Genomic DNA, 24,579 nt, shown 5'->3' on the forward strand with positions numbered 1-24,579 from the left:
AATAGATGGGTCTTGTTTTTTTTTAACCATTCTAATACCCTATGTCTTTTGGTTGGCGCATTTAGTCCATTTACATTCAGTGTTATCATAGAAAGATATGGGTTTAGAGTCATTGTGATGTCTGTAGGTTTCATGCTTGTAGCGATGTCTCTGGTAGTTCATAGCACAGGATACCCTTAGGATCTCTTGTAGGGCTGGTTTAGTGGTGATTAATTCCTTCAGTTTTTGTTTGGGAAGACCTTTATCTCTCCTTCTATTCTAAATGACAGAGTTGCTGGAGAGAGGATTCTCGGCTGCATATTTTTTCTGTTCATTACATTGAAGATTTCCTGCCATTCCTTTTTGACCTGCCAAGTTTCAGTAGAGAGATCCGTCACTAGTCTTATTGGTCTCCCTTTATATGTTAGAGCACGTCAGAATTTTCTCTTTATCCTTGTATTTTGCCAGTTTCACTATGATATGTCATGCAGAAGATTGATTCAAGTTACCTCTGAAGGGTGTTCTCTGTGTCTCTTGGATTTCAATGCCTTTTTCCTTCTCCAGATCAGGGAAGTTCTCAGCTATTATTTCTTCAAGTACACCTTCAGCACCTTTCCCTCTCTCTTCCTCCTCTGGAATATCAATTATGTGTAGGTTATTTCTCTTTAGTGCATCATTTAGTTCTCTAATTTTCTCCTCATACTCCTGGATTTTTTTATCTCTCTTTTTCTCAGTTTCTTTTTTTTCCATAATTTTATCTTCTAGTTCACCTATTCTCTCCTTTGCCTCTTCAATCTGAGCTGTGGTAGTCCTCTTTTTATTTTGCAGCTCATTAATAGCATTTTTTAGCTCCTCCTGGCTGTTCCTGAGTCCCTTGATCTCTGTAGCAATAGATTCTCTACTGTCCTTTATACTGTTTTCAAGCCCAGCAATTAATTTGATGACTATTATTCTTCATTCACTTTCTGTTATATTGTTTAAATCATTTTTGATCAGTTTGTTAGCTGTCGTTATTTCCTGGAGGTTTTTTTGAGGGGAATTCTTCTGTTTGGTCATTTTGGATAGTCCCTGGAGTGGTGCGGACCTGCAGGGCACTTCCCCTGTGCTGTCTTGAATAACTTGTGTTGGTGGGCGGGGCCACAGTCAGACCTGATGTCTGCCCCAGCCCACCACTGGGGCCACAGTCAGACTGGTGTGTTCCTTCTCTTCCTCTCTCCTAGGGTTGGGATTCACTGTGGGGTGGTGTGGCCTGTCTGGGCTACTTGCACACTGCCAGGCTTGTGGTGCTGGGGATCTGGCGTATTAGCTGGGGTGGATTGGCAAGGTTCACAGGGGCGGGATGGCAGGCTCAGCTTGCTTTTCCTTTGGAGATTCACTTCAGGAGGGGCCCTGCAGCACCGGGAGGGAGTCAGACCCGCCGGAGGGATGGATCTGCAGAAGCACAGCGTTGGGTGTTTGTGCGGTGCAAGGAAGTTCCCTTTGGGATTTTGGCTGGGGGATGGGCGAGGGAGATGGCACTGGCGAACACCTTTGTTCCCTGCCAAGCTGCACTCTATTGTCTGGGGCTCAACAACTCTCCCTCCCATTGTCCTCCAGCCCTCCTGTTCTCCGAGCAAATCTGTTAACTTATAACCTTCTGGATGTTAAGTCCCCCTTGCTGTCAGAACACGCTCCATCCGGCCCCTCCGTTTCTGCAAGCCAGACTCGTGGCTCTGCTTTGCCAGTGGGCTGCCCCTCCACCTTGGCTCCCACCCGCCAGTCCCTATCGCACGCACCACCTCTCAGGCCTTCCTACCTCTTTTGTGGACCTTTTGTCTATGCTTGGCTCCAGAGAATCTGTTCTGCTAGTCTTCTGGCAATTTTCTGGGTTATTTAGGCAGGTGTGGGTGGAATCTAAGTGATCCACAGGATGCGGTGAGCTCAGCATCCTCCCACGCTGCCATCTTCCCCATCTGTTTTTTTTTATATTTGTTTTATTTCTAAACACAATATTTAAAAAAAATTACTTATTTTAAAGTCAGTCAGAGAAATTCAGATACCATATGTTTTCACTCACATGTGGATCTTTAGAAACTTAACAGAAGACCATGGGGGAGGGGAAGGGAAAAAAGTTACAGTGAGGGAGGGAGGCAAACCTAAGAGACTCTTAAATACTGAGAACAAACTGAGGGTTGATGGGGTGTGGGGGAGAGGGGAAAGTGGGTGACAGGCATTGAGGAGGGCACTTGTTGGAATGAGCAGTGGGTGTTTTATGGAAGCCTATTTGACAATAAATTATATTTTAAAAATTTACTTATTTTATTTATCTATTTATTTTTAATTTATTTTAAAAATTAAAAAAATAATTTCTAAGTACAATAAATAATACAATATTGCTAATCATTTCTACCAGAAAAATTATCTGTTGGCTACTCCATGGTTCAGAGCCTACCCTGAAGGTGGTGACTCTGAGTTGTGCTAGTAGCAGCCTGGCTTATGTTGCAGTAAATCTTTGCTACTCAAAGTGTAGTCTTCAGTTCATCACCCTCCAAAACACCTGGGAGCTTGTTTGAAATGTAGACTCCCAAGCCCTACCCAGAACTTTTGAATTGAAATCTGCATTTTAACCAGGTTCCCAAGTAACTAGTACAGAGACTAAAATCTGAGCAGCATCATCTTAATCTTATATGAAAGAGCCTCATGGAAGCAGTATTCTGTTTAGATTCCTTTCTAATGCTCTGGCTGGTTCTACCATGGGAAAAACAAGTGAGATCGTTGTAATATTATTGACACTTTTTTGTAATTCCTCAAGTGATTATTTCCTTCTTCCTTCTTGAAATTTTATTGAATTTAGGCTGTCTGGCAAGGAATTGGTTAAAAAAAACTGGACAAAAATGTTTGATTTTCTCTCCTTTTTTAATCGTAAAAAGAAAATTTATTCATTAGAGGAAATTTGAATGATATATGTATAAAGCAGAAAATAAACCATTTGTCAATACAGAAAAATAGCCACTATATTACGATCTTGGTATATTGTCTTCAAATATGTATATAAATTTATTTAATAAATATTTATTCAATACAATATATGAATTTATTTATTATATTGAATAAGTAATGCATCCATATGGTTCAAAATGCAAAAAGGTATATAGTGAAAGCATTTTGCCCATTTCTGTGCCCCATCTGCTCAGTTCCACTCACAACCCCAAAAGATAACTACTCCTATTAATATTTTATTATCCTTCAGGAGATATTTTTATGTATAATCAAATACATATGAATATGTGTACTTTACCCATTTTTAAAAATATTTCATTTATTTTTGAGACAGAGAGAGAGAGAGCATGCACAAGCAGGGGCAGAGGATCCAAAGTGGGCTCTGTGCTGACAGCAGTGAGCGGGATGCAGGACTTGAACTCACGAACCGTGGGATCATGACCCGAGCCAAAGTTGGACACTCAACCAACTGAGCCGCCCAGGCATCCCTGTACTTTCTCCATTTTAACACAAATTATAGCTTTATTCTGCATAGTTTTGCACCTTAGGCATATGTTTTTACAGTGAATGTCCACAGGTATGATACATTTGCAAATTGTGGTTCACTGTATTTTACCATAAGCATTTCCATGTTTTTACAGTTTTCATAAGTGTCATTTGAAATGGCCACACTATGTTTCATATGTACAGTTGCAATAACTTACTTAACCAGTAGAGGTTACTGTGCATATTTTCCCTTCCCCCTTCAAGTGCAGATACCTTTGTGTTGAAATTCTTTGTGCATAAATTTTCTCCCAGTGGGTGCTGGGGGGAGCTTAGATAGACATACAACAACTAACTGCTGTTAAGATCCCAGAGAAGCTCAAGCCTTGGTTGTTCAACTCTTTTTCCATATTATGGAATACTCTGTAACCTACTAAAATAATACTTCTTTTCTCTTAAAATATAAAGAAGAATTTAAGCTTGTGGCAAATAAGTATTAACTAATTAATACATAAAATAATGGGGAGAGAGGTGGATACTTCCATCCAGCAAAGGGTTAATTCATATTTGGTAGAAAAGGAATAGGATTGCCTAATGAGTCAAGTAGAAATGAAAAAACAAAACCTACCTAAAACTGAGAAAATGGCAAAGTCACATCCATAGAAAATGAACACCATAGGAGAGTCTGTTCTTGCTACAGCAGGAAAAATATTAGAAAAGGAAAAGTGCTTCACTGAAAAATATGTCTCAAAGTCTGGAGAACTCACATGGCTGAGGAAACACCTTTCATCTCTGAAGCAATAGGCTTGGAAAGTACCTAGCATAAAGTTCTTGGTAAAAAACTCTGAGACAGATTCACTAACAAGAGCAAATGCATAGTGCCATAGCTTATGTCTCAGCAAATGCTAGAGCAGGAGGCAGCTGACCACTGCAGTGTAAAGAGATGAGAAAGGATTGAATTAGGTTTGAGTTGCAGAAATACATGGAGAAAAAGATGATTTTGGAACTGTTGGGGAATGTTCATTCTTCTGGTGGGATGGTTAAGGATAGCAAGAACCAGTGGAGAGAGGGAGTGAAGGTAATGTCATCCAATCCAATCTCACATTAAATTTAGCCTCAGAGAACCAGTCAACCAGGGATTAGAGGAAAATTGAAGGCTTACTTATTTATGATAGATTCCAAAGGGAAGAGTGTCTCAGAAAAGACCCGGAGATTGGACAGGGATATATGTATACCTATCAACTAGCATGTTGAAATAGCAGAAATTGTCAGATGCAATCATAAAGAAATTATAACTATGTTCTCTCATTCTCTCACATGGCCCTAGGAAATCTGCAATTTTGACCTATTGTAAATGGGAGTTCACTTATTCTCAAAATGTTTCTAGAGACTGCACTGCTGCAGGTCAATCCAATCAGCATCTCACTGTTTAGCTTTCTTAGTCATGAATAGGATACCAATACACCATGGCTACCAAACTCTAGGAGACATACTTAGTTCCAGAAGCCATTCTGCACTGGGCTTCAAGGAAATAAGTACCCTGATCCCTTCCATGGGTAGATGTTAGATGAAAATTCTCACAAAATCTTTTGTCATTTCCACCTCTTAGCCAAGTGATCCCAACTCCTTTTATAGGATGAGGGTGAGTGGTTAGCTCAAGGATGTAACACTGGTTCTTGACCAGTCTTGAATGTTTTGCATTCAAAGTTTAGTGGTCTTGCACCAACACTTTCATATGTGGTGTGATCAAAACATAACTTTTGTTATTTTTAATAATAGATAGGCAAATGCATATGTAATTAGTTGACATTCAAATTCACATCAATTCTAGAGCTACTTTTTAGTGTCTAAAATATTTGAAAAGTTTGCATGAAATGTTAGTCTAAGAACATTACTGCCTGAAAGTTCTTGAATTTCCTTGAATTATATTTTTATGTCAAAGAGCTTGTGTATTCTTGAAGACTTAAATTTTAAAATTTGAAGTATATTTTATTTTCCAGAAGAAGACATCTATACTATTTTCTAGAGGAATAAGGAATGAAATACCACAGTGAGGAAACGATTTACATTGGAGATTGTGTATGTATGTTTAAGTTACTGAATGTCTATGAAATAAATCTGTGTGGGGAAATGTCATTTTGGGATTACATTTTTATCTTATGAGAGAGTAGGATGGAGAGAAATGAATAATTGACCCTTAGCATTTTCAGCAGATTCCACTGCTTTCTCCTGCAAGTGGATAACACGCCTAAATACTAAATGTCCACACTAAAGCTGCTTCTTGGCAGATGTGGATTATATTCCAAAGGGACACATAGAAAGAACATTGCTCAAATTACTCATTTATTCTGCATCCCCTATGCATGTCTCAGTGCACTTCCACACTATTATCATGTAGAGGTTTACATAGCTCTCTATAATTACCCTTTTGCTGTTTCAGCCCTGAATGAACGTCGCTTTGAAAAAACTCCTATACAATTCAGCTTGAGTAAATTAGTTAATTGGGGTTGGAGTATTACTTGTCCAAAAAATAGCTTTTTGCTTTATAGAAGAGACACTATGAATTTCCTCTAATATCAAATATTTCCCAGGGTAGTGTTAAAAATTAAATTTAGACAAAATTGGTCCAAACAACACATTTTTAGTAGCCTGAGTTTCCTTAAGGGACACTAGGGTATATGCAGTATTGAGGTGATCAAAGTATCTTATCGACAGTGGAGAAAGCTAGACAGGGAGAACACAAGCAGGTTTATTCCTGAACAAATATGAGGCTAGTCCTGTCTTTGAGGGCTTACAGAAGAAATGGGATATTTAGGATATGCATCTTATGGGGTTTCTTTTCCTTTGGGTCTTCATTCTCTACCAGGATCACTTACTTTTAAAAGCATGTCCAGGTCTGGCAGCTTATCAGGATCTAATAGCATTATATAAATAAATAAGCAAGATGGGACTGGGACATTAACCCCCATAAAAGCAAGTAAAGTCTTGCTTTAGCATGAAAAATAGAGAAAAAACAAATGTTCTTTTGGGTTTCTTGAAAACAAGGACAATGTCCTCAGAAGTGGTCATTCAATAAATTGTGCTTAATAGAATGACTTAATTAAATGATGCACAGCAGAGTCTGACCTAACATTAGCCCTGTCTCTAAAGTATAGCATCAGTTTCTCAAAACATGAGTACTTGGAAGGCAGTGCCCACTCTTGTGTGACTTTTAGCCTATCCTTCCCCTCAGTGTCTCTAGTGCCTGTCAACTACCTTCAAGTATATAGGAAGGATTATATATCCACTTTGAGGTTAATAAATGATTGTCTATGATGATCAGATTAGAATCATTTATTTGTAACATTATAAATGTCTGAGAAATTCCGTTGGTGCCATTTTGCTTTTGAAATTTAAGAATTATGTAAGACATAGGTGTACAATTTAGAAAAGAGTAGAAAACAGATATGTTAAAAAGAAGATTTTTCACTATGGTACTAATTGGATATAGAAAATAGATATCTATTTGTACAGAAATGAGATCACACTGTACATATTGTTTGTGTCTTGTTTTTTCTTTTGTGACAAACTATGAACATCTTTTTTGTGGCATGATTTTAGAAGTACTCTATTAATGTAATGCCTATCTCTTGTGCTCTACTCTAACCAAGATTAATCTTCAGATTTTTTAAAAACTAAATTTGGTAGTTCCTTCCTGCTCCTAATTAATCACTACCATTTATTATCCCTCTGGGATCCAGCAAACAGTGTCACTTCTGCATGAGATATAGAAAAGAAATGAGTTCACCTAAAGAGGGAAGTTAAGTTTTAAAATCCAGCTAAAAGTACATATGTAAAAGAATGGCAAAACCTCACAGGAAAGCTGAGTTTCAGCAAGAGCATGAGGCACCATGAAGAACATAGCACAACTACCACCTTCCTCCTGCTCCAAGCCCCTGGTACAAATGCAGAGGGAGGCCTGGAGTTTGCTTTCTCCTCACACGGAGACAGATACCAAGAGTGGGAAAAAGGCAGCTCCTCCTGTCAATGACATTCATTCAGAGAGATTATTTGGATTTCAACAAATTAATTTCTGTGGTCTTAACAGTAAGCTCTGGTATAAATTTATGAAATCAGAGCCAGGGGTGCCCGGGAGAGACCTGGACTGTATCAACCACTGTACTGCTGGAGGCAGAGTTGCTCCTTAGGGACCTCTGGCCAAGGACTTTGTTTTTTTCCTCCAACTCCAGTGGGGAAGTGACCTCATTGATCAGACTTTGCTTTAATAAATAGAGAATCTGATTTATTTTTAAACTATGCATATCTGTGGTTTTCAATGTGTTCACGGGTTGTTCAGTCATCACCTGATTATTTCATCACTCCAGAAACACCCAATAGCTAGCACTGTCCCTTCCCTTCTCTTCCCATCTAATCTCATTTCTGTCTCCATGGATTTGCCTTGTCTGGACAGTTCATATAAATGGAATAATAAAATTTGTGGTATTCCGTGTCTGGCTTCTTTCACTTAGCATAATGTTTTTAAGACTCATTCAGTATTGTCGCACATATCAGAACTTATTCCTTTTTATGGCTGAATAATACGCCATAGATACACCACATTTTGCTTTTCCATTCATTAGTTGATGGACATTTGGGTAGTTTCTACTTTTTAGCTATAATCAATCATGCTGTTATGCATCTTTGTGCACACATTTTATGTAAACATATAAATCCAATTCTCTAGGAAAATCTGATATGTTTATTTTTTTAAACAAAAATACAAAGATTTGGGAACTTTTTGTTTTCAATTTTTCCAAAAACCCAAGACTGCTCTAAAAATAGAGTCTACTGGGGCACCTGGGTGGCTCAGTTGGTTAAAAGTCCAACTTCAGTTCAGGTCATGCTCTCGAAGTCCTTTGGTTTGAGTCCTGCATGGGGCTCTTTGCTGACAGCTTGGAGCCTGGAACCTGCTTCACATTCTGTGTCTCCCTCTCTCTTTGCCCCTCTCGTGCTTGTGCTCTCTCTCTCTCTCTCTTTCAAAAATAAACATTAAAAAAATAAAATAGAGTCTACTGATAAAACATGGATTATTATTTCTTAGTGTAAGTGACATTACATCTGTGTGTGAATGAGCAATGGCATACCAAGAATTTGGTTGTTTTCTTCCCAACCCCCAGCTTTATTGAGGTATAGTTGACAGATAAAAGTGTATATATTTAAAGTGTACAATGTTATGATATGTGATATATGTGTACATTGTGAAATGATTACCTCAATCAAGTCAATTAACATTATCACCTCACATTGTTCCCCCCCCCTTTTTTTTTTGGTCAAAGTGCTTTAAGATCTGTTCTCTGAACATAATTCAAGTATATAATATAATATTATGAACTCTAGTCACCATGCTGTATATTGGATCCTCAGAATTTATTCATCTTATAATTGAAACTTTGTACTGTTTCATCAATATCTCTCCATTTCTTCCACCCCCACTACAGGCTTTGACACTCACCACCCTACTCTTTGATTCTGTGAGTTTTATTTCCTCTTCTTCCTCCTCCTACTCCTCTTCTTCTTTTTGTTATATTCCACATCCAATGGTACTATATAATATTTGTCTTACTGTATGTCTTATTTCATTTATAATAATGCCTTCCAGTTTCATCCATGTTGTCATAAATGGCAGGATTTCTTTCTTTTTTGCTGCTGAATAATATTCCAAAGTATATATACATTATGTTTTCTTTATCCATTCATCCACTGAGAGACACTTAGGTTGTTTCAACATTTTGGCTACTGTGAATAATGGTACTGTGAGTATGGGAATGCAGATATACTGATTTTTTTTCCTTCAAGATACTGAATTTTTTCCCTATGGATATGTACACATGGATATGATCCTGTGGATCACATTGTAGCTCTATTTTTAGTTTTTTTTTCTTTTTTGAGGAATCTCCATATTGTGTTCCACAGTGCCTGTACTAATTTGTGTTCCCACCATCAGTATACAGGTTCCCCTTTTCTCAACATCCTTGCCAACACTTATCTCTTGTCTTTTTGATAATAGAAATTTGACTATTTTCTCCATGATGATCAGAGTGACCAACAGTCCCATGAAGAAGCCAGGCATGAGGAAAAAGCTAGGCCAAGAATTATTGCATTTTCCCCATCTCTGTGTGGTTTTGTTAAGTTTGTATCATTGGCTAAATAAAATTGAGCATATAGTAAGCATAGGACAGTATATGTCTCGTCCCACATCCAGTAACATAGAATGCTGCTAGTGACATTCTTTCCTTTAAAATACTAAACATTATAATATGACACATGTTGGCTTGAAGAAGTTAGGAAACAGAGATGGGCATAAAAAGAAGTTAATTTATTTCCACATAAATTAGATACCATTGTTGATATTTCTTTTTACAAAACATGAAATCATATTAGCACAGTTTTTGTTCTGCTTTTTTCTCTAAGCAATGAGCTGTGTATATTTCAGATGCATTTGGTTAGAATTATCTACTAATATAGTACTTTTTTATGTTTTGCTGTAACAAAATTTAATCATATTCAGGCTTCTTCCCCCCCTTGAAGCAAAATTAGGGGGCAATTCTCTTTCTAGCTCAAAGCAGGCATTTTCATTCATTTTATGCTAGGATCAAACTGTGCTAGCCTTACATGAGGCAAATAGGACTAGGTCTCACCTAAAGGAATATGCTGACATTTGAAAATAAGAGTATACCTGTGTGGAAATGGTAAGAGAAACTCAGGAGGAAATGGGAAACCAGGAAAAGAGAGTCTGGTTAGTTATCAGATGAAAAGAGGTAGTAAAAGGAAGTCTGGTGTTTCACTGTGGTGGTAGAAGTTACCTGAAGCTTGGAATTTGAAAGCTGAGAAAAAGGGAGTCTGTTGGAGCTTATGGTGTGGAATTCCCAGGCCCCACTAGCAACAGGGCACCCAGCTCTTGCCACCAACCTAAGGTTAATGGATGTTGTTGTTGGTGATCTGTTCAACAATTTATTTGTGATTGTGATTTTAACCAAATGCAATATGCTCTGGTTCAGAGGTAATATTTCACCATAAAAATATAAAACCATCTATAATACATATTTATCTGAGAGTAATTAAAAATATCCATAATCAAAATGAGATTAAATCCATTCATATGTCTCTTTGCTTGAAGAAGTGTGAAAGTATCTCTTTTTATAAAATGTGATGACAAATTCTTGCTATTGGTGTCCTGGTTTTTCCCATATTACTAATCTGTGGATATGCTTTCTGTGGCATAGTTTTGGGGAAGAACACTATTAATTTGGTGATGTCTCTACTTAACTGTCAGTTCCAATCTCAGCTAATCGAATTAAGATATTTTCAGGATAGAAGAAACAGTTCCCTGTCATGCCTCTGGTCAGCCACTACAATTTGATATGGCTTCAGAATCCAATAAAAAGCATTGGTTCTGCATAGAGAAAGAATGGGACCACCTAAAGGGGCGTGTGGAAGCTAGAAGAAACCAAACCGCAGCTGTAACTACAAGAAACTGTGGAAGAACATCAGAGAGCATTGAATACTTGAAAGGAGGGTGGGATGGGGAGTAGGACTTGCTCATTGGGAAAGAGAAATAGAAGGGAACAGGGCTTTCTGTTTAGTACTTAAGCCACGGGAATTTTTAAAATAAGGATGGCAAGATAGTTTATATGAACACCTGGCACAGGGTGATTATTCTTTATTTACCCCAGTCCCCACAGCTCCTGGTGTAGATGCTGCTGTGCGTGTTCTGAAGTAGGGCATACTTTCTAAGCACTGTAAAGACTGATATATATTTAATAAGGTTATTTAACAATAACCAGTATTAGTTAATAGTAAGGAGGGTTGATATGAAGTTCACTTTTGAAAGTATGATGTTACCTTCTAGATATTCAAAATGGCAGAAGGAATACGGGTTTATTTAAGAAAAATAGAAAACACAGATAGGAAAAAAGATAATAATTATTTATTATATTGTTACATAAAAGCACAGATATTTACCTATGGCAGGTCGTACTGTGACCTTCAGATTTTTCCAAAATGAGAAGCTGTAGCATGCTGTTGATGGCCTCATTTTTGAGGTGCACAACTACTGTGGTGGTGTCCCCCCCTCCCCGCTATTAATTAGACTTTTCAAGACATTTTCTTTTCTGAATTGAACTGGCAGACATATTTTCACTTCTTGCCCCCAGCCAATCACTACAATTCACTTGCCATCATTTGTCACAAGTCATGCCAGCTATGTGTACACTGAAGAAAAGACTGCTCTATCTTCCAGGGTCATGCTGATGTTTTAAAGCCCAATTTGAGCATCTAAACAGGTAGAAGAACACTATAGTGAACAGAACACTGGAAAGAGTCAGGTCAGGAAATATGGCAAATAAGGGGAATCTTGGGGCTCACTGAGTGTAGTGGGTTTTTACTCAAAGCCTAAAATCCCCTAAGCTGAAGAAAGAGTAGGTTTTTGGAGTAGTGAATGACAAAGTCATCATCCTATCCCCATTTTACCTAGTTTAGAAAGTTGTGTACCAACTTTGAGACTAATGGAACACTTACATTGGCTAGGATAATGGTAGTTTTAAGGTATTAGCTAACACAAAAGTTAAGATATTAGTTAAGATATGTTAGATAAAAGTTAAGATATATATGTTTATGAACCACAATAATCATAATAAACTTTAGGGAGCTGTTGGACTCAGTTTCAGTGTTACTAGAGGAAATGGCTTTCTCAAACACATCCTAGGACCAAAGTAATAATCAAAATCTCATCAAGTGTGGCAGTGGCACAGCAAAAATCTACTTTTTATTTTTCCCCCAGTTCTGTTAAGGTTCTGTCTGGCCAGTAAGTGTTGCAGGCCAGGTGTATACCCTGTAGGGAACCTAGGAGTAGGGAAAAGCCAAGCCAAGGTCGGCTGCGTCTGTTTCTGCTCTGTGTAGTTATCTCACTTTCACAGTTTCTGAATTCTTGGCTGGTAACTTGGGAAAATACAGCAGGGTGTTTATATGTATGCAGTCTCTTCCTGCCAGTGTATAATCCACCTGAAGTCATCATTTTACCTTTTTAATGTTTATAATAACACAAATAACAGGTTTACTAAGAAAAAAATGATAAACTAGGAAATACTGATTAACAAATAAAAAACTTATTTATGGTGACTCAAATGAAAGATAGTAATATAAATATATTTTCACAAATGGAATCATCGTGTATATACTGTTTATATCATGCTTTTTCTCAATAATGGACTGATAATATCATATCCCTGGCATCATTTGAATTGCACTCAAAACTGTGTGCTGTTTCTTTTGCCATTCTTTAATGAATATTACCCACTGTAAAGTTTTATTTTCCTGTTAAGGCAGTCCTTATTCCGTTTCCCATCCTATGACAGGCAATAACACCCACTGAAGATTGAAAAAAAGATGTTAGAGAAGAAATTGGGTGCTCTAGAACTGAGTTCTTGTGAAAAGTACATAGAAAGAATAGCAGAATAATGGATGGAAAATAGAATGCTATAATATTCCGTTTTTTTCTGCAGCAGGAAAGAGGGGCAGAAAAAAGAGACAGGGCTTTTCCTGTGGTAGTGAAATTTATTCAAATTTCAGACAATGCAAAAGCTGCAGTGAGTGAGTGCATCACAGAGGAGCACACAGCAGAGGTTTTCCTCTCTGTCTAAAATAATATTGGGTCACCAGCCAAAAGTTAACAAACACTCATGGACAGTTATGATGAACAATGTGTTCAGTAGGTCATTTACTCTTTTTTAAAAATTTTGTTTGTTTATTTATTTTTAATTTATATCCAAGTTAGTTAGCATATAGTGCAATAATGATTTCAGGAGTAGATTCTAGTGATTTATCCTCTATGTATAAGACACAGTGCTCATCTCAACAAGTGTCTTCTTTAATGCCCCTTACCCATTTAGCCTATCCCCCCCACTGACTAACCCTCCAGTAACCCTCAATTTCTTCTGTGTATTTAAGAGTCTCTTATGTTTTGTCCCTCTCTTTGTTTTTATATTATTTTTGCTTATATTATTTTTGTTTCCCTTCTCTTAGGTTCATCTGTTTTGTATCTTAAATTCCATATACGAGTGAAGTCATATATTTGTCTTTCTCTGACTGACTAGTTTTGCTTAGCATAATACCCTCTAGTTTCATCCATGTAGTTGCAAATGGCAAGACTTCATTCCTTTTGATTGCTGAGTAATACTCCAGAGAGTTTCAGTGTGTGTGTGTGTGTGTGTGTGTGTGTGTATACCACATCTTCTTTATCCAATCATGAGTTGGTGGACATTTAGGCTTTTTACACTCTTTACATACTTTGGCTATTGTCAATAGTACTGCTATAAACATTGGGGTACATGTACCCCTTCAAAACAGCACACCTGTATCCTTTGGATAAATACCTAGTAGTGCAGTTGCTAGGTTGTAGGTGAGTTTTATTTTTAAGTTTTTGAGGAATCTCCATACTGTTTTGCAGAGTGACTGATCCAGTTTGCATTCCAACCAGCAATATAAAAAAAAAAAAAAAGAGAGAGAGAGAGGCTCTCTCTTTGCATCTTTGCCAACATCTGTTGTTGTCTGAGTTGTTACTTTTAGCAATTCTGACTGGTGTGAGGTTGTATCTCATTATGGTTTTAATTTGTATTTATCTGATTATGAGTGATGTTAAGCATCTTTTCATGTGTCTGTTAGCCATCTGGATGTCTTCTTTGGAAAAATGAGTATTCATATCTTTTGACCATTTCTTCACTGGATTATTTGTTTTTTTATGTGTTGAGTTTGATAAGTTCTTTATAGATTTTGGATACAAACGCTTTATCTGATATGTCATTTGCAAATATCTTCTCCCATTCCATTGGTTGCCTTTTAGTTTTGCAGATTGTTTCCTTCGCTGTGCAGAAGTTTCTATCTTGATGAGGTCCCAATAGTTCATTTTTGCTTTGTTTACCTTGCCTCTGGAGATGTGTTGAATAAGAAGTTGCTGCAGCCAAGGTCAAAGAGGTTTTTGCCTGATTTCTTCTGTAGGATTTTGATGGCTTCCTATCATACGTTTACCCATTTTTCATCCATTTTGAGTTTCTTTTTGTGTATGGTGTAAGAAAGTGGTTCAGTTCATTCTTCCGCATGTTGCTGTCCAGTTTCCCCGGCACCATTCACGGAAGAGACTGTCTTTATTCCATTGGATATTCTTTCCTGCTTTGTCAAAGATTAGTTGACCTTATGTTTGTGGGTCCATTTCAGGGTTCTGTATTCTGTTCCATTGATCTGAGTGTGTGTTTTTGTGCCAGTACCATAGTGTCTTGATGATTACAGCTTTGTAATACATCTTGAAGTCCAAGATTGTGAAGCCTCCAGCTTCAGTTTTCTTTTTCAGGAATGCTTTGGCTATTTGGGGTCTGTTCTGGGTCCATAAAAATTTTTGGATTGTTTGTTCTAGCTGTGAAGAATGCTGGTGTTATTTTGTTAGGAATTGCATTGAATATGTAGATTTGCTTTATTTTAACAATATTTGTTCTTCCAATCCATGAGCATGGAATGTTTTTTTCATTTTTTGTGTATCTTCTTCAATTTCTTTCATAAGCTTTTTATAATTTTCAGTGTATAGATTTTTCACCTCTTTGGTTAAGTTTATTCTTGGGTATTTCATGGTTTTTGGTGCAATTGTAAATGGGATCGATTCCTTGATTTTTCTGTTGCTTCATTATTGGTGTATAGAAATGCAACTGATTTCTGTGCATTGATTTTATATCCTGTGACTTTGCTGAATTCATGGATCAGTTTTGGCTATTTTTTGGTGGAATCTTTTGGGTTTTCCATATAAAGTATCATGTCATCTGTGAAGAGTGAAAGTTTGACTTCCTCCTTGCCAATATGGATACCTTTTATTCCTTTGTGTCATCTGATTGCTGAGGCTAGGACTTCCAATAATATGTTGAATAACAGTGGTGAGAGTAGACATCCCTGTCTTGTTCCTGACCTTAAGGGGAAAGCTCTCAGTTTTTCCCCATTGATGATGATATTACTGGTGAGTCTTTCATATATGGCTTTTAAGATATTGAGGTATGATCCTTCTATCCCTACTTTCTTGAGGGTTTTTATCAAGAAAGGATGCTGGAGGGGCGCCTGGGTGGCTCAGTCAGTTAAGTGTTTGATTTTCGCTCAGGTCATGATCTCGCTGTCCCTGAGTTTGAGCCCTGCGCTGGGCTCTGTGCTAACAACTCAGAGCCTGGAACCTGCTTTGGATTCTGTGTCCCGCCCACCTGTTTCTCTACCTCTCCCCCACTCATGCTCTGTCTCACTCTGTCTCTCAAAAATAAATAAATGTTAAAAAAATTTAAAGATGGATGCCGTGTTTTGTCAAATGCTTTCTCTGCACCTATTGAGAGGATCATGAGGTTCTTGTCCTTTCTTTAAAATTTTTTAATGTTTATTTTTTTTTTGAGAAAGAGAGACAAAGCATGAGGGGGAGAGGGACAGAGAGTGGGAGACACAGAACCAGAAGCAGGCTCCGGGCTCCGAGCTATCAGCACAGAGCCAGATGCGGGGCTGGAACCCACAGACTGTGAGATCATGACCTGAGCTGAAGTCGGAGGCTCAACCGACTGAGCCACCCAGGTGCCCCTTGTCCTTTATTTTATTGATGTGATGTATTACATTGATTGATTTGCAGATATTGAACCAGCCCTGTATCCCAGGTATAAATCCCACTTGGTCGTGATGAATAATTGTTTTAATGTATTGTTGATCTGGTTGGCTAGTATCTTCTTGAGGATTTTTGCATCCATGTTCATCAGGGAAATTGGTCTGTAGTTCTCCTTTTTAGTGGGATCTTTGGTTTTGGAATCAAGGTAATACTGGCTTCATAGAATGAATTTGGAAGTTTTTCTTCCATTTCTAATTTTTGGAACAGCTTCAAAAGAATGGGTGTTAACTCTTCTTTAAATGTTTGGTAGAATTCCCATGGAAAGCTATTTGGCCCTGGACTCTTGTTTTTGGGAATATGTTTTTTAATGTTTATTTATTTTTGAGAGAGAGAGACAAAGTGTGAGCAGGGAAGGGGCAGAAAGAGAGGGAGACACAGAATCCGACACAGGCTCCAGGCTCTGAGCCATCAGCACAGAGCCTGATGTGGGGCTTGAACCCATGAACTGTGAGATCATGACCTAAGTTGAAGTCTGACAATCAACTGTCTGAGCCACCCAGGCATCCCTGGGAGATTTTTTTTTTCATTTGTTTAATTTTGAGAGAGGGATAGAGCATGAGTGGGGATGAGACAGAGATATAGAGGGAGACACAGAATTCGAAACACACTACAGGCTCCAAACTGTCAGCACAGAGTTGGATGAGAGGCTCAAACTCACAAACTGTGAGATCATGACCTGTGCTGAAGTTGGACACTTAACCAACTGAGCCACCCAGGCACCCTGGGAGAGTTTTCATTACTAATTCAATTCCTTTACTAGCTATGGATCTGTTCAAATTTTCTATTTCTTCTTGTTTCAGTTTTGGTAGTTTACATGTTTTAGGAATTTGTCCATTTCTTCCAGGTTGCCCAATTTATTGATGTATAATTGTTTATACTATTGTCTTATTATTGTTTGTGTTTCTTCAATATTGTTTGTGATCTCTCTTTTTTCATTCTTGATTTTACTTATTTGGGTCCTTCCCTTTTTCTTTTTGATCAAACTGACTAGGGGTTTTTCAATTTTTTTCTCTTTCAAAGAACCTGGTTTCATTGCTCTGGTCTAATGTATTTTTGTTGTTGTTGTTGTTGTTTGTTTTTTGTTTTTGTTTTTGTTTTGTTTTTGTTTGTTTGTTTTTTTTTGTTTTTTGTTTTTTGGTTTCAATACCATTGATTTCTGCTCTAACCTTTATTATTTCCTGTCTTCTGCTGGTGTTTGGTTTTATTTGCTGTTCTTTTTGCAGCTGTTTAAAGTGTAAGGTTAGGCTGTGTATCTGAGACCTTTCGTTCTTCTTTAGGAAGGCCTGGATTGCTATATACTTCCCTCTTAAACCAGAGGTTGCTGCATCCAGAGGTTTTGGGCTGTGGTGTTATCATTTTCATTGACTTCCATGTCAATGAACTTCCATGACTTTTTAATTTCTTCTTTAACTTCTTGGTTAGTCCATTCGTTTTTTAGTAGGATGTTCTTTAGTCTCCAAATTTTTTCCTGTGGTTAATTTCGAGTTTCATAGCATTGTGGTCTGAAAATATGCACAGTATAATCTTGATCTTTTTATACTTGTTGAGAGCTGATTTGTGTTTCAGTATGTGTTCCCTTCTGGAGAATGTTCCATGTGCACTCAAGAAGAATGTGTATTCTGCTGCTTTAGGATGAAATGTTCCGAATATATCTGTTAAGTCCATCTAGTCCAGTATGTCATTCAAAGCTATTGTTTCCTTGTTAATTTTCTGTTTAGGTGGGCTTTCTGTTGTTGTAAGTGGGATGTTGAAGTCCCCTACTATTATGGTATTATTATCAATCATTTCTGTATGTTCGTGATTAATTGATTTATATATTTGGATGCTTCCATGTTTGGAACAAAAATGTTTACAATTGTTAGATGGTGGATAGACCCCTTATTTATGATATAATGCCCTTTACATCTCTTGTTACCGTCTTTCTTTTAAAATCTAGATTGTCTTATATAAGTATGGCTGCTCTGGCTTTCTTTTGGAAAGTAAGTCATTTATTTTTTATTTTATTTTTTTAATTTTTTAAAAAAAATTACATCCAAATTAGCATATAGTGCAACAATGATTTCAGGAGTAGATTCCTTAATGACCCTTACCCATTTAACCCATCACCCTTCCCACTTCCCCTCCAGTAACCCTCTGTTTGTTCTCCATATTTATGAGTCTCTTATGTTTTATCCCCCTCCCTGTTTTTATATTATTTTTGTTTCCCTTCCCTTATGTTCATCTGTTTTGTCTCAAAGTCCTCCTATGAGTGAAGTCATATGATATTTGTCTTCCTCTGACTGACTAATTTCAGTAAGTCATTTATTTTTAATCCCACAATAAATTAATTTAAAATTTTTAAGACTATACAAAAATACGTATTTTGAGAATAAATGTAATGAAGGAAGCCATTACTCTATATGCTGTTCACTTAAGGTAACACTATTCTTTATTTCTTTTTCAAAACTGGGTTCATTGTATATTCTAGTTTTTAGCTTCTTTTCTCCTCTTATTAATATATCTTTTTCAGTTGCACAGTGACTTGTTTTCCTATTTGATCCAAAACGTGGTAATCCAGAGAAGGTCTTGATTCCTTGATTTACTGTCTTAATTGTTCAATTCTTCCTTCAATTCTGTGAGATACCCCAGGATCATTTCAATAAAATCTTCCTTCCACTTAAGTTAGGGAGCCTGTTTTTGGTGTTTGATACCAAGAACATCTTAAACAGAATACATAAGTATTATGGGAAATATGAAGAGAAACAGGAATATACTCTGATGTAGTAAAAGGTGTTGCTCTCCAATGGGCAAGTTTAAGTTTAAAGAAACAAAAACAAAAACATTCATTTGAAACTGCATGAACAAGAGAGAAAAACTTACAGAGAAATAGAGTGCCATTAAAAAGAGAATTATACATTGCTGTAGCAAGAAAAGATATTAGAAACTTATGGACTTGGCAATTTCATTAACTTAATAAATGTTATTCAGGGCCTGGAAATATTCCCAACAAACAAACATAAAAGATGAGATTTTGGGATGAGTATATTGTCTAGGACTCACTAATTTTGGTGTAAGAAGAACCAAGAATCAAACAGTAACCCTAGTTTAGAAACTCTCTGGGGATTCTCCAGCTGGAAGAATCTACAATGTGGGACATTTATTGGGTTAAATGCCAGGGAGGAGGCAGGGCACTGACCAATATAGTAATAAAGAAGGCAAGATTGAGAATTGTTTCCTCAAAAAAGATTTTTTAAACTTTCTGTATTTTGCAAATATTTTAAATTAAGCATGAAAATTACACACTTTTGGGGCGCTTGGGTGGCTTAGTCAGTTAAGTGTCTGACTTTTGATATCAGCATATATCATGATCTCGTGATTATGAGATGGAGCCATGTGTCAGGCTCCATGGTGAGTGTGGAGCCTGCTTAGGATTCTCTCTCTTTCTGTCTCTCCTTTTGTCCCTGTTCCCTACTTGCATGCTTTCTCTCACTCAAAATAAAGAAATAAACATTAAAAAATACACACCTTTTATTAAAATTTAAAAGCTCACTAAAAATTTAGTTAACAGTTGCCACTTCAGAAGGAAGATCTTGTAAACATATCAGCTTTTTGTAGATGACTTGTCATATTTTTCATTTATTTTTTTTTTTACTCACTCAATTTGTTAAAGATACAGGGAGACCATTTTGAATTAAACTAATATTTATAGGCAAATAAAAGTGGATGTATTAAGTCTCTAGGTTGAGTTCATTTTCTATTAAGACACACAAAAAAATTTCCAGGGGGAAAAGAGACCATATGTAGATTCTTTTACATTTTGTGTATGGGCTATAAACTTAAATTTACCCATTTAATTGCCTTGAAATTCAAGTGTGACTGCCTGTGTTTGGTCTGTGCCCTATTCTATCAAGTTTTAAGATTGCTACTATATTTACTGCCAATAAATGTTTACTAGGGCACTAATGGATTTTTTTGAAATGTTTATTTATTTTTCAGAGAGGGAGAGAGAGCATGAACAGGGGAGGGGAAGAGAGAGATGGAGACACAGAATTTGAAGCAGGCTCCAGGCTCTGAAAGTCAGCACAGAGCCCAACATGGGGCTCAAACTCATGAACCGTGAGATCATGACCTGAGCTCAACCAACTAAGCCACCCAGGTGCCTCAGGGCACTAATGGATCTTGATCAGTGGTCTCAATTCTCCAAACTCCTCAGTCATTATGTTGTATACTTTTAGAAATAGATATTTATCTTTTCTAGTTGTTGTAAAGGTTAGAACATGGATGGGCAATAGGAAGTCATTAAGAAGTTTAGATAGACTTCTGTCAGTCTGCTTTTCAGGAGCGATTACCATTATTGGGCCCAATTCTACTGGTAGTATAGAGAGTCACACTAGTTTTAGAAGAGCAGTTGAATAGTTACATGTATGTGGAGTTTGCATTTACTTCTCTTTTTCATCTAAGACATTAATAAAGAGTAATGAATCTAGTGACTTCCTTTGAATGTATTAACTATGAAAAGAAGACAAGACAGTTGAATGGTCACTGGAGCCTCTTTGAAACCATGCTAGGGAAAAGGAATAGGACGTAGAAAAAGGAATGGGGAAGGGAAAAGTGTAAAGATGGAGGAACTGATTTATTTTATTTTATTTTTTAGGCAGTGTCCCCCAGATAAACCTGAGAAAAGGGAAAAGGGGCTTTCATTCCCAAGAGCAATATTATTTATAGTTTAAGTTAATTAAAGCCATATCAGAAATTGACTATGCTTTATAAACATTCTTTGGTATGGTTTTGTGGATTTTCTTTTACTTTACAATTTATGTTCCATTTGAAAAGTTCCAATCTTGTCTTGGCTGAGGTAAAAGGAAAGGATGACTTTTCTTCCTTCAAGCTTTATGATTTTAAACAGTGTAGGTCAAATCTGCTAGGAGATTCAAGGGCCTCATTTAGGAATCAGGGTAAAGAGAAAAGCTCAGAGATTAGATTGTTTAATGCAAGAACAGATTTTAAGGCAAGAAACAAGACGGAAATTGAGTAAAAGGACCAATTTTCCCTGAAAATAGTGTTGGGGTTCCCAGAACTTTTTATCAGGTGCTAAATTCCAACTTACTGTGTTCTGTTGTGCACGAAATTACTTTTAGAGCAGATTTATGGCCTTGTGTGAAGTTGCTTCTATGGATCATCTCTGGCAGGAGGTAGCATGGTCCGTATCTTTATTTAGCTCCACAGCATTTATGAGGTCAACTCCATCCTCAACACAGTTAATTATCAGTATACTTTGCTCTATACTTAATTGACATAAAAAAATTCTACCTCAAGTGCTGCTCAAGAAATATTAACAGTTTCCAGATAGCTAACAAAAACTCTGAGGAGTACCAGAAGGACATGCTCTACACATAAATAGAAACTTAAAATCCTTTTCTGCATTATCATTGCATCAAAGAGTAATTTCTTCGACCATTATCTTTGGCTTCCTATAGAACTGCTTTTATTGAATTAACTGTTTTCCTTAAGGTGCTGGCTGTGTAGTGTGTATGTTGGCATAATCAGATCAGATATGTTCTTTCTGAATAAAAGATAATAACTGGTTAGTTTGATTGATTCAGGCCTTTTGCCTCAATCCTTTTTGCCATGCGAGGAGGGGGTACTGAACCAAGCTTTTTCTGGCACAAGAACATTGGGTTGACATCATTTCAAACTCTTTCCAAGTACTTTCATTTTTCTCTGGGTTTAGGACCTGGGCTGCTCTTTATGGCCCATAGATATGCAGTACTTCCCCTCTTCAGCAGTCTCTGGTCCCCAGGCAAAGAAGCCTGCTAAGAAAAGTTATCAAGGGGTGCCTGGGTGGCTCAGTCGTTTGAGCGACTGACTTTGGCTCAGGTCATGATCTCACAGCTGGTGAGTTCGAGCCCTGTGTCAGGCTCTGTGCTGACAGCTCAGAGCCTGGAGCCTGCTTCAGATTCTGTGTCTCCCTCTCTCTCTGACCCTAACTGACTCACATTCTGCTCTGTCTCTCTCAAAAATAAATAAACATTTAAAAAAAGAAAAAAAAAGTTATCAAAGCTTAGAAATAGGCAAAATGATGATTATATGTTATTTCACTATCATTCTGGAATGTTATCTATCAGGTTTACTGAATAATTATCTAACTCTCTAGAGAAATATACATTTGTTTGATTTACTATTTGCTATTAATTAGAGCCTGAACTCTGTATAGTTAGAAGACTGATAAATTACAAATGATTTTTACCAGTAGAAATGTAATGTGTTGTTTCCAGCAGGAGAAAAAAACCACCAAGAGATTATGGTTTTATTGCCCTCTAGGACATCAACCAGTTTTCAAAAATCTAATTTATAGACTTGTTTCATCACTACATTCCTGACTGACTGTATAAACCTCTGTTCTGCAAGTGCTCTTTGAACCAGCTTCCCCACCCTGTTGGTTCCATCATTAATGAGTTATATTTTTGACACATGGTCTTTTTAGTCTCTCTTCTAAAGAGCTCTCTTCTTGGATCTCTGTAAGCCATATCCTTGCTTGTGATGATTTTTATGAAAGGCAAAATGGTGTCATGGGCAGTTTTAGAGTTTTAGAGTCATATTTAAGCTGGAATCATAGCTTTCTGACATAATAGCATTGCTATCTTGAACAGATCACTTAACTTCTCTGGTCATATTTTCCTCTAAGATAAAATGAATTACATGTGTTCCCACAATTAAAATTTTCAGTTTCTTCTTCAAAGTCCTCTTCTGAAATTCTCTGATTGCAACATTTAAGAGCTTCTTATTCCCAATTAACTTTTAAGTCAGAAATTCAAATGTGCAAAATTCTTTTCTCCTAGTTCATTGCTTGGTTATAGAACAGCAATAGTAGGTTATGCTGAAAAAAAAAAAAAAGTCAAATATCCTTCACAAAGCAGGTTCATAAACTCCAAGGATGCAAGGTCACCAGGCAATCTTCCAGTCACTTTCAGTTCCATTTGTAAGCATCTGTTGCTTCGTTACAGTTTAAACCTAAGGATCTAACAATTCAGGGGGTTGACATTTAACTTTAAAATAAAGAGAGCTTATAGGCGAAAAAATTATTACAACTTGTGCCAAAGTCCACTGCAAAAATACCAGATGAGGTTGATTCCTGGTGCTGTGATATCATCTTCAAGGACAGGTATTGGCAGATGGTGTTGTCTCAAAGAATTACACAAAAATGAGACTCTCTAATAAGAAATTATTTTTCCCTGTTCCTATGGGCTAAAAAACCCTGATTTTAAAGTTTCCTTATTTAAAATCCCTCCAGTAAGGGATATTTCATCATGTTTGTGAGCTTAAAAGTCTGTTTCTATTTTAGATTTTTTTTACATTAACACCAAAATGTATTTTAATAATGCTCTTTTATAGATATTGGCATGGTGTTATCCTGATAACATTTCTAACTTTAGTTTACCTGTTTTCATTTTATTGAGTGATTTAAAAATTACACTGCAAAGCAGAATAATAATAATAATAATAAGCGTTTCCAGTGACTTCCTTATACTACCACAATAGCTGATGATTTCCTGCACTTAAGGCATATGTGAATGATGTATCCATTTTTACATTTTACTAGTTTGTTTTAACTAGACAGAAGTTAGAATCATAAGCAACAAAATCAATTGTGAAATAAGTCACAAGTCCTACTCATAGTCAAGGGGAGAGGATTAAACAGGGGCATGAATGAGGTGTGGATTTCTCGGGGCCATTTTAGAATTTACTCACTAATATTCATAAACAAAAAGTGTCACAAAGTATTTAACCTATGATTAAATACAGAGATATAATATTTTCCAATGAAATCCTTGCATCTAAAATATAAGAGTTTTTTTTTTTCTGGTATTTCAACTTAGCAACTATGTTAACTTAGATTTTGGTTTTTTTCCCATATAAAAATGATTTGCTCAAGCTGTAAATATCATTGGAAATAACTATTTTTTATTACAAAAATTTAGCTGAAGATCTTAAAAATAGCCCCCTTTTTCCAGTGGCAGTAGCTTTATGTAGGTATATTAACTCTCACTTATTAATATTGACTCATCTGTACCCAGTTTGTGCCAATGAAAATACTAGTCTCAGAGTTGTTCTACCATGCATTTCTAGATAAATTAAATATATATTGCACTGTGTTTACTTTTAAAAGCTGTCTTAGGGATTTTACATTTCATGAAGTTCTCGTGTATATGGTTAAGTTGGTTCATTTAAGATGGCATTTGAATCAATTGTTGCATAAAAGATGGTGTTTTATACTAGTGTTATTAAGAAAATGATTTACATATATGTGATGAATCACTAAATAGTACTCCTGAAACCAATACTACCTTATATGTTAATTAAATAGAATTAAATAAAAACTTGAAAAAAATGATTTACATAGAGAGGAGTCTGGAATTTGCAACAGGACAGTCCCCAGTCTTTATTACCTC

This window comes from Felis catus, chromosome D1 (genome assembly GCF_018350175.1).
Source record: "Felis catus isolate Fca126 chromosome D1, F.catus_Fca126_mat1.0, whole genome shotgun sequence".
Classification (NCBI taxonomy): domain Eukaryota; kingdom Metazoa; phylum Chordata; class Mammalia; order Carnivora; family Felidae; genus Felis; species Felis catus.